This window comes from Lemur catta, chromosome 17, assembly GCF_020740605.2.
Source record: "Lemur catta isolate mLemCat1 chromosome 17, mLemCat1.pri, whole genome shotgun sequence".
Taxonomy (NCBI): domain Eukaryota; kingdom Metazoa; phylum Chordata; class Mammalia; order Primates; family Lemuridae; genus Lemur; species Lemur catta.
The window spans coordinates 38221010-38232468 of record NC_059144.1 but is presented as its reverse complement, the minus strand read 5'-3'; the positions used below and the strand labels follow the sequence as shown (position 1 = coordinate 38232468).

General features: G+C 50.8%; 1 protein-coding gene and 1 long non-coding RNA gene across 6 annotated transcripts in view; one reads left to right on the top strand and one right to left on the bottom strand.

The window, feature by feature from the left end:
* Positions 1 to 3079: 3079 nt before the first annotated feature.
* Positions 3080 to 10169, bottom strand: LOC123622081. The gene is made up of 3 exons (XR_006729404.1): positions 9948 to 10169; positions 9053 to 9133; positions 3080 to 3196 (listed from the first exon to the last, which is right to left on the bottom strand). It is a non-coding gene; the product is annotated as an uncharacterized LOC123622081 (long non-coding RNA).
* A 315-nt stretch (positions 10170 to 10484) lies between these two features.
* The window catches only part of RRBP1 (ribosome binding protein 1), a 69798-nt gene continuing 68823 nt past the window's right edge, over positions 10485 to 11459 (top strand). For all 5 annotated transcript variants that reach the window (XM_045528888.1, XM_045528887.1, XM_045528889.1 and 2 more), the window contains exon 1: positions 10485 to 10746. The gene's annotated coding sequence lies outside the window, so the exon portion shown is untranslated. The remainder of the gene's footprint in view (positions 10747 to 11459) is intronic.

Below are 11459 nucleotides of genomic sequence, written 5' to 3'. Positions count from 1 at the left end.
TGGCTGAGCTCTCTGGGTTCAACCTACATGCCTTATGGAGGATCTGTTCCTTGCCAGGACTGAGCCAGGTGTTGGGGAGGCACCGCTGACCCTGTCAGTGCCCTGCCCATAGCCTCTTGGCCTTATAACTTCATTGCACAAAGTGGCCTATCAGATGCCAGCACCTTCGTCTCTGTGTGTGGGGGCTTTCTCCAGCTGCCGGAGCCTACCCTGCCTCCAAGCAGGGCAGCTGCAAGTGCCGGGAATTAAAGCTTCCCAGGAAAGTCCTCAACCAATGACTATTAGCAGTTGGTGGATAAATTCCCCAGCTCCCTCCCTGCTCAGGTGGGATAACTTGGAGCTGTGCTCTGCACCGTCTCCCCGAGGTCCCCACGGGACCTGGCCTTAGGTGCCCACAGTGGTAACTGGCTGATAACACCCCCCCTATTGCTGCTGTCTCACCTGCCCCACCTCCCACTACCTGTGTTTTGGGGATCAACCCACAAATAAACTACTTCCACTCAAATCCTTGTCTCAAAATCTGCTTCTGGGGGAACCTAAACCAAGACACCATGAATAAGGAATGGTGTTTGTCCTTGATATATTCACATATAAAGGTGCAGGAAGACATAAACCGGCTTGGTACAATTTGGAATTTCTGGGAATCACTGGCGAGTGTCAGGTCTCAGGGCAGATGGAGGCGTTCTGCTGGTTGCCCTTTGCAGTACCATTAAGGACGCCTTGAGGAAGCACGTGAGCCGATACACTCAGGGGGAGGCCTGGTGACCCGGCCCAGAGGCCTTTGCTTCTACACACGGAGGCCTGAGCGTGCTACCCTCAGAAGACTGATTTGCTACACAAATTCCTCCTGCTTTCCACCTCCCCAAACAATCTTGAAATAGGAATGTGGAGGTAGAGCTTGTGTCGTATAAAATATGGCTCTTGCTCACGCTTTTGGGGAGTGTCAGATGCTTGGAGAGGGCTTGCTAAGGGTCTCTGCCGGCCTGTTAGGACCAACGTGCTTTCCTAGGTGATGCCCAGCCTCGTGCCTGCCCTGTGGCAGGATTAATCCAACTCTTCCATTGCCTCTGGGGCATGCCTTAGTTCCCACCCCAATCCTCCCACATTCTCCTCCCACCACCACCATCATCGGCCCTCCTAAAATGCCCCTAGACACACGTACAATCCCAGTGAAAGTTCTCAGCCCTCCAATCAGGCACTGCATGTACAGAAATTCTGGAATTGCACTCAACGGACCCAATGGCTGCTTGCCCGGTCACCTCCACAGATCATTCTTAGGGGACAAGACAGGTGTATGCATTTGTCAAAATGCATCAACCTGTACACTTAAATGTGTGAATTTTAAAGCATGTAAATTATACCTCAATAAAGGTGAATATATACACATATATGTATGTGTGGTGTGTATATATATATGATACATAATATTAATACACATATACGCATATATGCAGACACACATTGCTTGCCTAGGGGAAAAAACTAGAAGGAAATACACTAAAATGCAAAAAAATTGGTTGTGTTTCATACAGGAGATTATAGAAGATTTTTTTTCTTTTCCTAGATTCACCAAAATTTCACCTATGTGATTCTATATTTCATATAATACAATGACAAATATTCTTTTCTAAAAATTACAAGCTGCTGAAAGCAAGCACTTGTGGTGGTCTACAACATACTAGATTTTAACACGTTTGTGTGAAGAAGTCTATGGATTTTTTTCCCTGTGTGTCCACCAACTGACGTTTTTAAGCCAGGCTCAAATCTCTTATTTCTTACTAAGTCAACCATAATATCCTTGCCAGAAACAAATGCTGTCTTATATCATCCACCATCTTTTCAGACATTGTTTCTCTTTAATCACATCATGTGCTCATCGAGGGCTCGGATAATATCTTTATTCTTTGTATTCCTGATAGCACCCAGCACAGAAAAAGCACAGAAATTAGGAGAAAATGGATCTGAGCTGGCACAGAGCCACTATGTACAGTGGCACAGGGTGTTCACCACACAAACTCCAAACAACGATACAGATGTCTCCCCTGCTCTGTGGATGGTGCCTTCTGGAGTCGTGCAGAGTCCTTGGTCAAAGTTCCTGTTCCAACACTTCCTAGTTTTGTGACCTTTAAGAAGTTATCTCCCGAGCCTCAGTTTCCTTATCTATGTAATAGGGTTGTTGGCATGATTAAAATGAGATGACGTGTGTGTTCAAAGCCCTCAGCAAGCTATAAAACACTCTACCACGTTAGATGTAATGTTGCCCATCATAAAGCTAGCCCCTGCCTTCCTTTCTGATTCTTCACCCCTTGTTCATTACTACTACTTCCTCACCAGCTTCACTCAGTTTCCTGAAATCTTCAAACACGTCCCTGCCTCAGGGCCTTTGCACATGCTGTTCCCTCTACCTAGAAGACTTTTGTTCCCACATCTTCCCACAGCTGGTTCCTTCTGGTGATTCTGATTTCAGCTCCAATGTCACTTGAGGCTTTACCGAAGCACCTAAAATAGCCTCCTCTTCGCTATCACTTTCCATCCCTCACTGTTTTATTAGCACTACTTTAAATTATCTTGCTTGTTTAATGCTGATTTTCCACCCCCATCCCAAATCTCCTTATGCACAGGTTTATGTCTGTTTTGTCCACTGCTGTATCTCCAGCCACTGGAGCACAGTAGGTGCTCAAAAATCATTTACTGAATGAACGAACAAATACTCATTGACAACTAGGGCACACGCTGTATGTATTCAGCCCGCCAACTATTTTGCAAAAATGAGAGAAAGCAAATGTTCCTTGTTCCCACCCCAGTGGCTGAAAGAATCTACCCAAGATGTGCCTGGCGGCCACAGGTCTCAACACTTGCCACTGCCGGTCAGGCTCCAAGTCAGCCTGCGTTGCGAGGATGAGGGGAATAGGAGGGCATTGTGCTGCCCACAAAGAAGGATGCGTCCAGAACACCTCGGAAAAGGGTTTCCTCCGACTGGACACACCTCTCCTAGCCAGGAGCTTTGTTCCTTTCTCATTTCCCCCTGGCTTTTCCCCACTGTGAGCAAGGAAATCGGATCAATCTGCCTTACGTTTGTTCCTTGTAGCTTTCAGCGTGGGGCTTCTTTAAAGTTCCGGTGCCGGTGTAAGCCCTGCCAATGCCACAGTGGAATTTTCAAACCCATGCCAAAGATGGAGCTCATTAATTTTCGTGCCTGAAAGAAAGAAAACACGTCTTTAGGAATTGGCATGTTTAGTGTTCTGCTGAAGGAGGGTGAAGCCTCCCTGTAAGGAAGATTAATCTAGGTTTGTATTTGTAGGTGGGTCACTCAGGGAAACACCAGCACACTGCAAAGTGCATTGCCTATCTTGGTGGTCGCCTGCTGCCCGTGGGTGACTTGGGCAGAGGCAGGAAAGCACCCTCCTCTTCCCCAAGGTTCCCACCCAGGACATTTCCAGAAAGTTCTTCTGCCCTGTCTCTTTCCTCCTCTTCTGAAATGTCCATGGTTCCTGGAGGGGGTCATACCCAAGTGTGGCTTTTCAAGCTGGGAAACAGGCTGGGTCAATTCCCCAGTGCCTGGATCTGATGCTACCAGGTAAATAGCTGGAATGTTTTTACACAGTGGCAGGCAAGCAATTTAAAACACTCTTTTATATTAAAACAAGCAATGTATCTTTATAACTAGAAACTAATGTAGTAGGGAAAAAATTTTAAATGTCACATCAGGGGGTTGGAACTTCAAGTAATTTTGTACATTTTTCTCGGTACCTTCTCTATATTATCTGCATTATGTATTCATATGTATTACTCTTATGTCATAAAAATAACAATGAAACTACTTCCATTTTGAGAAAACCTGCTTATGTGCATATATTTTGGAGAAGAATACAAAAATCACATGGGTGTTTAACATAAACATCTATGCCTTTCTTGGAGGACACACCCCTCTTCCGCATCCACCTTCACTCTTCCTTGACATTAGAGGCAGTTTGGTAAAAATGTTTTAGAGGCATGGGATGGTAAGTCAGTAAAACTTTAGTGTGAATTAGTCTGAGGTCTTCTCTCTCATACATACACTGCCCCCACCAGATGGCATCTAGAACACCGGGAGAATCTGTAGACTCACAATGGAATGACACCGGAAGGAAGAATGAACGTTGCCTAAATTAAACCAGCTAACCAAATTCTGCCCAGGCCGGGAGTTTTCTGACCACACTGACCATCAGCAGAGTACCGATGGGGCTGCAGGCTATGTTCTCACTCCTCCAACTCTGATTTTTCTGCAGTGCCCATTCAGATCAGAGGCTGGGACGGCTGTGCTGAGCTGAGACAGTCTGCTTGATCTATTAGCTGGCTGAAGGGCCTGCTAGGCCAAAAGCAGAAAGCTGAGCTCAATCGCCCTAGCGAGCCCTTTCTGAATTTTTATTTTACTTTCTTTTTTTTTTTTTTTTTTCCTTCTGGTTTAAGAACCTTCTTCAAAACTCTCACTCATGATTTAAAAATAAAGAAAAAAAAGCTGATTAACAGAACTTGATAAGAGCCACACGATGATTAAGTGGTTGGGGAAGAAAGGTTTAAGGAGCTGCAGTTTTTAAGTCTGGAGGCAAGAACCTGAAGGAAGGAATCCAATAATGATGTTTAAGTACCAGGCACTCGCTAATCAACTGAGGCGCACTTCGGGAATGCTTAGCGGGGCCCCAGCGTTGAGCCTTAGCTCTGCCCTAAAGCCACGAAAACTTTAACAAATAAGTACACAGTAGAGAAGTGATTTAAGATAGACAGAAGAAAGGACTTCCTGAAGCTAAAAGCAACTCATTGCAGAAATGAAATCACAGGGAATTTAGAAGGAAAAAAGTATGATTCAGGCCTTTTGTAAGGTTTTATAGTTATTGAAGAGTCACGATTCCTGTATACAGAATCTACCAGTGAATTTTGGTGCCCAGTTGTGTCCAGGTGGCCTCCAACGGGAGCTGGTGGGGCAGGAGACAAGGGGGGACTATGTATCCAGAGGTTCTGTGAGGTAGCAGTTCTGTGGGCTTTTCAAGGGCAGAGAATAACCAAGTTCAATCCAACTTTGCACACACCCCCACCCCACTGAGGAGACTGAGATGGTGCCTGGCAGACTTAGTGCCAATTACAGAATGAATGACCAAAGGCAGCACTTGAAAGATGAGAGGGTGAGGATAGCGCTCCAGGCTGGGGGGAGAGGTGTGCTTTGGACAGGGGCATGGGTGGGCACAGAGGGAAGAGGCGGAGCTTGGCAATTGGCGGGGGCACGGGTAAATGCGGGGTCCACAAAAGTCTAGCAGAACAAAAGAGACTTGATGTGGTGCTGACCCTTCTAGGCTCCTGAGGGGGAGGCAGGACAGGAGAGAAGTAGTGGAGTGTGCTTAAGGTGAGCAGGATGGATTGCAATGAGAAAGAGGGGGCAAAGACAGGTTTGTCCCTCTCAGCTCCCGTACACCACTTGACCCTGTGAATTTACTGTGGAGCACGAACCACAGGCTGAACGCCAGTCTGTTGAATTATGATCATCTGCCTCCCATCGACACTAGACTATGAATTCACTGAGGGTCCTATTTGTCCTGTTCTCTGTTGAGTTCTTAGCAGCTAGTGTAGATTGTAGCACGCAGCAGTGCTCCACAAATGCTTACTGAATGAAGTAAACCAGAAATAGGGGATGAAGTTACAGGTCCTGAGCTCTTCATCTCTGTCAGTCTCAGAGAAGAGCCTAACTAACTAAGCCCCTTGAATCTGGGCTCACCTACACAAATACATTGTGTGTATTTCTGCTTGTTTTCTTTGGCTTCATCCATCGCCTTGAGAAAGGAATGCCCCCTCTAGCTCACTGATCCCAGGAAGACGGTGTGAGCCAAGTGGGGCAGAGCTTCTAAGGTGCCCCAGCCAAGCCCAGGCCAGGGGGGTTCCCCACCCCCCCACCACTAAGAGACCTATGAGTGAGCTGGCCAAGATCAGCCAAGCCCCAGCTGACCCACAGATGTGTGAGCTCCAATAAGAAGCCATACTTCTTTTAAGCCACTGAGTTTGGGAGTGGTTTGTTACACAGCAAAAGCTGATTGATAGACTCTTTTGTGGGTTTTCCTTTCTCTGCCCAGGACTCAAGCATTGGCTTTCTCCTGTTCCCTCCATGTACAGCTCCCAGCTCTATGCGCCGTGTGTGATCATTGCTGTCCTTGGGGTCTGAACTTCAACTGGTATGCTTAGGTTTCCTAACTGTATCACTGACCTTGATATCAACCCTTGAGCTTCAGACCCATAGGAAAGATATCTCCACCTGGACTTTCCTCAGGGTCCTTGACTTCAACATGTCAAAACAAAACACAACATTCCTCCCAATTCCTGTGTCCCACTTGCTCATTCTTCTGTGCATCCTGTCCCAGTAGTGACACCACCATGCTACTGTCACTCAGGCCAGAAATGGGGGCTCACAGATGGCCCCTCTCTCTCTTTCACACCTGGTGGTCACCAGGTCTCACTAAACACCCCTCATGGAGGGCTTGTGCACCTCCTGCTCCCACCACTGCCCCATTCAAGCCATGCTCACATCTCACCTGAGCTTTTGCTATGGATGGTCTCCCACCTTAGCAAGTCCCTGACACAGCTGAGCGTCACAGTCACCCAAAAGAGAGAGGGAAGGGAGTGATCATGGCTGTCTGTCACTTATCACAAACCCTTCCCTGAGCTGCCACCATCAGAGGGGTAGGCTTCCTTCCTGCAGGTACAGCACACCTTCCAAGACCTGGCACTGAATGCAGCAGTTGTGTGCAGGGACCCTGGGGCCAAATGCTTGTCCTCTGACTAGCCCCATGACAGCGGGCAGGTCACTCAACTTTTCTGTGCTTCAGTTTCCTCATCTCCAAAACAGAGACAATAACTATATCTCCCTTATAGGGTTTTTCTGAAGGTTAAATAACTTTACATATTCGTAGGGCATCTCAAATGATACCTGACACGTGGCAAGACCCAAACATGTTCTATATTGCTGCAGGGACTTTTTTGTCCACATGACATTTTATCTTGTTTGTCGTTTGTCATCCTTTCATAGTTGTTGACAAAGCAAAACCTCTTTTGAAACTGTAAGATATTTTCATCTTTCTGCCTACTCTTTTAAAACATTTGCAATTTAGTAATAGAAAGCAAAGCACTGTCATGAGTTAATGGACCATACTAAGTAATTATTCTTGTATGTTTAATTTTTTCCAGTAAGAATCCTTTATTTGTTTTTAATACACAACTAAAACCTAATATGTCCTTTTTTTTTTGAGTCTAGTTGATGGAAGTATAATTTGCTTCCAAACCAAATTCACCCTCTTTAAGAGTGTACAATTTGATGAGTTTTAGCACAGCCATGTAACTACCACTATAATCAAGATATGGAATATTTACATCATTCGGAGAACAAAACGTTCCCTCATTTTCCATTCACCTTTGGAGACTCATGTCCTCCTGTCCTCTTTCACCATGCAGGCTTTGGCAATAGCTCCTAGTTTTCCCTCTTGCATCACATGATCTCAGATCATCATGTCTTTCCTTGTCCACACTGTTCCTCACCAGGTGCACCACTTTTGGCCTGGCCTCTTCCCACTTCTCCTTCCAGCCTCTGCTGTCACCCTCTGCTCCCCTCAGTCTGGATGACTCCCCTGCCTGGGGGGCTCCCAGATGCTCGCTTAGGGCTTCTCTCTTTCTGACCACACTGCTGACTTTGTGTTGAAATGACCTGTTCACACCTGAGAGCCCCTCACTGGGTGGCCCTTGGGGGATGGCAGGGACCTGTTTCCTAGGCTCTGGCCTGGGCAGCCGGGCACTGAGCAGACCGAACATGGAGGCTGGACTGTGGGCTGGGCTCTTTGTTGCGCTGCTGGAAGGCTGCATGACTTAGCAGATCTGGGCCTGTGGTGAAGGCCTGACCTGGGGGATGTGATGCCTTTTACTCCCCTGACAGGCATCCCCCATTCATCCAGTCCTGGGGGTGGTTCTGGTTTTTCCAGATCCGCCTTGGGTGAGCTGCAGAGGCTGCACCGGGCAAAGGGTGGGGCGTCAGCAAGGGCAGCAGTGGCTATGAGACCCAGGCCACCTCGGGGCTGGACAGACCAGCCCTGACAGAGCCTGGGGCAGGGGTGTTGATGTCTCTGCTCAAAGTTGCATGAGGGTGACAAGGCTGAGGGTAGGAGTCTCCCAGCACACGGAGGGGCAGGGCCCAGGGAAAGGCGAAGGCTCAAACCAAGCTTCTCTTCCAGCCTGGAATGAATGTTGTGCTGAGGCCAAACCCAATGTTGAATTATGGGAGGGAACAGACAGGGAGCCCCTTTTTTGCAAACTTGCCTCGTGCCTAAGGACTTGGTAATTTAATCATCCCTGCAACAGTATCTAGAGAGCACGAATTTCCTGAGCCTCTATTCCGAGCAGGCGCTGGCTCACAGCACAGAAGACATGGCTGGGGCCCCGACATACCCTCTAGGCACTCACCATTCTGCCAAGGGCTTCTTGTTGCAAGGTTTTCTCTGGCCAACGGGGCATGGGGGCTAAAGTTCCCCCAGAAGGAGCCCTCACCCGATGAACACTGGGAGTGGGTAGATAAATAACCACGTCCTCGCCCCTCAGGTGGGACATCTCTGGGGTGTGTTCCACCCAGTGTCCCAGCATCCCCAGTAACATTGAACCCTGGTTGCCCACAGTAGTCATTTGCTTTATATTGTGCTCCTTCCCACCCCACTTCTCCACCAGTTTCCTAGGATCATCCCCCAAATGGATTACTTGAACCAAACCCTCCTGCCAGGATCTGCTTCTGGGAAAACTAAAACAAAGACCAATAGCAAACAAGCTAAAGAAGGCCTCTACCCCCAGACAGGCCCTCGAGGGCAATTGGGTCTTTACCGGATCTATGCATCACACTAGGCCGCTTGCTCAGCCTGGCACCATACACCAGGCTCTCAACAAACACCAGGGAATGAATGAATGAATGAACGAATGTCTTTCCTCCCTAAAACCTGGACAAGGAAGTGATTGTCCTAGGGAGTATACCCATGTTCAGAGAGGTTAAATGGCTTACCTGTGGTCAGGTTGGACTAGTTGGTAGCAACTGCCAGCCAGAGAGCTGGGATTCTTGACTTTTACTTCAAGCTGGGGCTCACTGCTGAAAAATGACTGAGTGTTGAAAGCTAATCCAGGTTAATTCCTGCTGATTAATCATTAATGTGCTAAGAAACTGCTGAGATTAAAAATAGGAATGAACGGTTTAATTTCAACCCAATCCCTCTTTATTCCCTCATGAAGGCCTGTATTTTTCACATCTTTCTAACAACTACGGTACCAATGACAAATGGGGGTTGGGGGTTGGAAACTGTCCAAGAAATAGATATCAGGCACGAGATTCTGCAGCCACAGGGGCCAGGGAAGTGATGTGGGGCAGATTAGGCAGCTACAGCCCTTTTAGCCTCTCGGAAACCTTGATTTACAAAGAAGCTGGTTTTGATTCAAGTTTAAATGGTTAGCTTTAAGAGATATAAATGGTTAAAAACCAAGCCTAAAATTATTCTAATCGAAAGACTTATTTGACGATGAAGAGAGAGTGTTGGCTAATATTGGGGGAAAAGTCACGTAATGAGGAAGTATCAGTTGGTTGTTCAGTTTTCTGGGAAATAGGTGAGTTTTCCTAGGTCAGAGCCCCTCACCTTCCCCATTACACAGAATAAAATGCCGTAAGGTGGGCTGTGATTATTGCTCTGCCGGCTGTGGTTTGGACGAGTATCTCAAATAGACTGTGCCTCAGTGGTACCCTCCCTAACAACGGGTGCAATGACATCCACTTCAACTCCTTGTGCACCTTCTGGCTTTTCCACTTTAATGCCTCCATTTACTCAAAGAAATTCTTTCCAGTGCTGATTGCGATCCCTTTGAAGATAAGAACTTGCCCTACCCAGGCAGACAGCGCAACTTGTCCTCACACTCAGGGGCCTGAGGGGGTGCTGCTTCGCGGGAAGTTAGTTGGATTTAAATAAAGAAGTTTCCCTGTTTGTTCAAGGATTGAGCAACCCTGCTAAGGGTGACATCCATCCGCTGCTATCTCAGCCCGATGATATCCAGAGGAGCAGGTCCGGGGCCGCCGGGATTCGAACCTTCTCCTTGCTGCCAGGCCAGAGGTTGCCTCATGTCAGCGACTGCCGGGAGCGCCGCGGCCCAGAGTGGGCGGAGCCGGCAGCGACCCACCCCTCCGTGGGCGGGGCGTTCCTGCCCTGTCCCGCCCCCGCGCCGAGCCGAGCGCCGCGCCGCTTGGTCCCGCCCCTCCCAGGACCCGCCCCCCACGGCTCCCCGCAGCTCCTCCCCTCTCCCATTGGCCGAGGTGGAGACCCTCCTTTCGACCCAATGGCTGCCGCCGCGGCTCGGCTGCCCGCGTCCCGAATGGCCAGCGACCGGTAGAGTGGCGGGGCGAGGACCAATGGGGAGAGGCGGCTAGATGAACGGCTGGCCCGGGTGGGGAAGGCAGGAGGCGGCGATCCCGGCGGAGGGGGCCGTTCGCCAGCTCGGAGGCAGAAAGTGCCACGACTCCACACGCGCGCACGCAGCCAGCGAGCGGCCGGAGCGGACGGCAGACGGGGCGGACGGCGTCGGGGTCGCGGTGCCTGCATCTGCTCGGGAACTGCTTCTCAGTGGAGGCTCGGCCGGCTCCTCTCTCACGGTTCCGCGGCGGCGGCGAAGGCGGCGGCTCCAGCCCTCTCGCTCTCCCTCTCGCGTCTCCGGCTGCAGGTAAAAAACTTGGCCGGGCCCTGCAGCGGCGGCGGCGCGCGGGCCGGGCGATTGGGGGACCTGGGCCCGCCGCACCGAGAGTGACACGTCTCCTTGGCTGCCCCTCCCCCGGCGGCGCCGGCCCGCCCGCCGCCCGCCGTCGCCGCGGCCACGGACCTTCGGGGTCGGGCTTAGGGGGGTTGTTGGGCGACCCCCCTGCAGGGGCGTCGGCCGTGCGCGCCCAGCGGCGTGGACACCACGTCCCTCACCGTGTGGGACCTGAGGCGGTCCCGAGGCGCGACGTGGCGACCCCTCCCCCGCGCCGGGCCGTCGGGCCGGCCGGCGCGCTCCGAAGTTGGGCGAAGAAAGTTGGCGGCGGCGCGGGGCGGCGCACAGCTGGCGGAGGAAGGGGTTAAGTTTCGGGCAGCCACCGGATGACGTTGCCGGGCTGGAGTCCGGGCCGGAGGGGTGGGGGGGCGAGCGGAAGGCGGCGGAGGCCGGCCGGGGGGAGAAGGGCGGGATTGAATGGGGGGCCCGCGGGCCCAGCGCGCCCGCCTGCCGGCCGCAGCCTGGTGGCGCTTCAGGAGGTTGGGGCGGCCTCCGATGGGGCGAGCCGGGGCCGCGGGGCTCTCGGTGTGGGGATCCGGGGGGGCTGTCCAGGCCACGGGCGTCCGGTCGGCCGCGGTGGCAACTTCCCGGAGTGCGGGAGGCGGCTCCCTGCTCCCCCTGGCGGC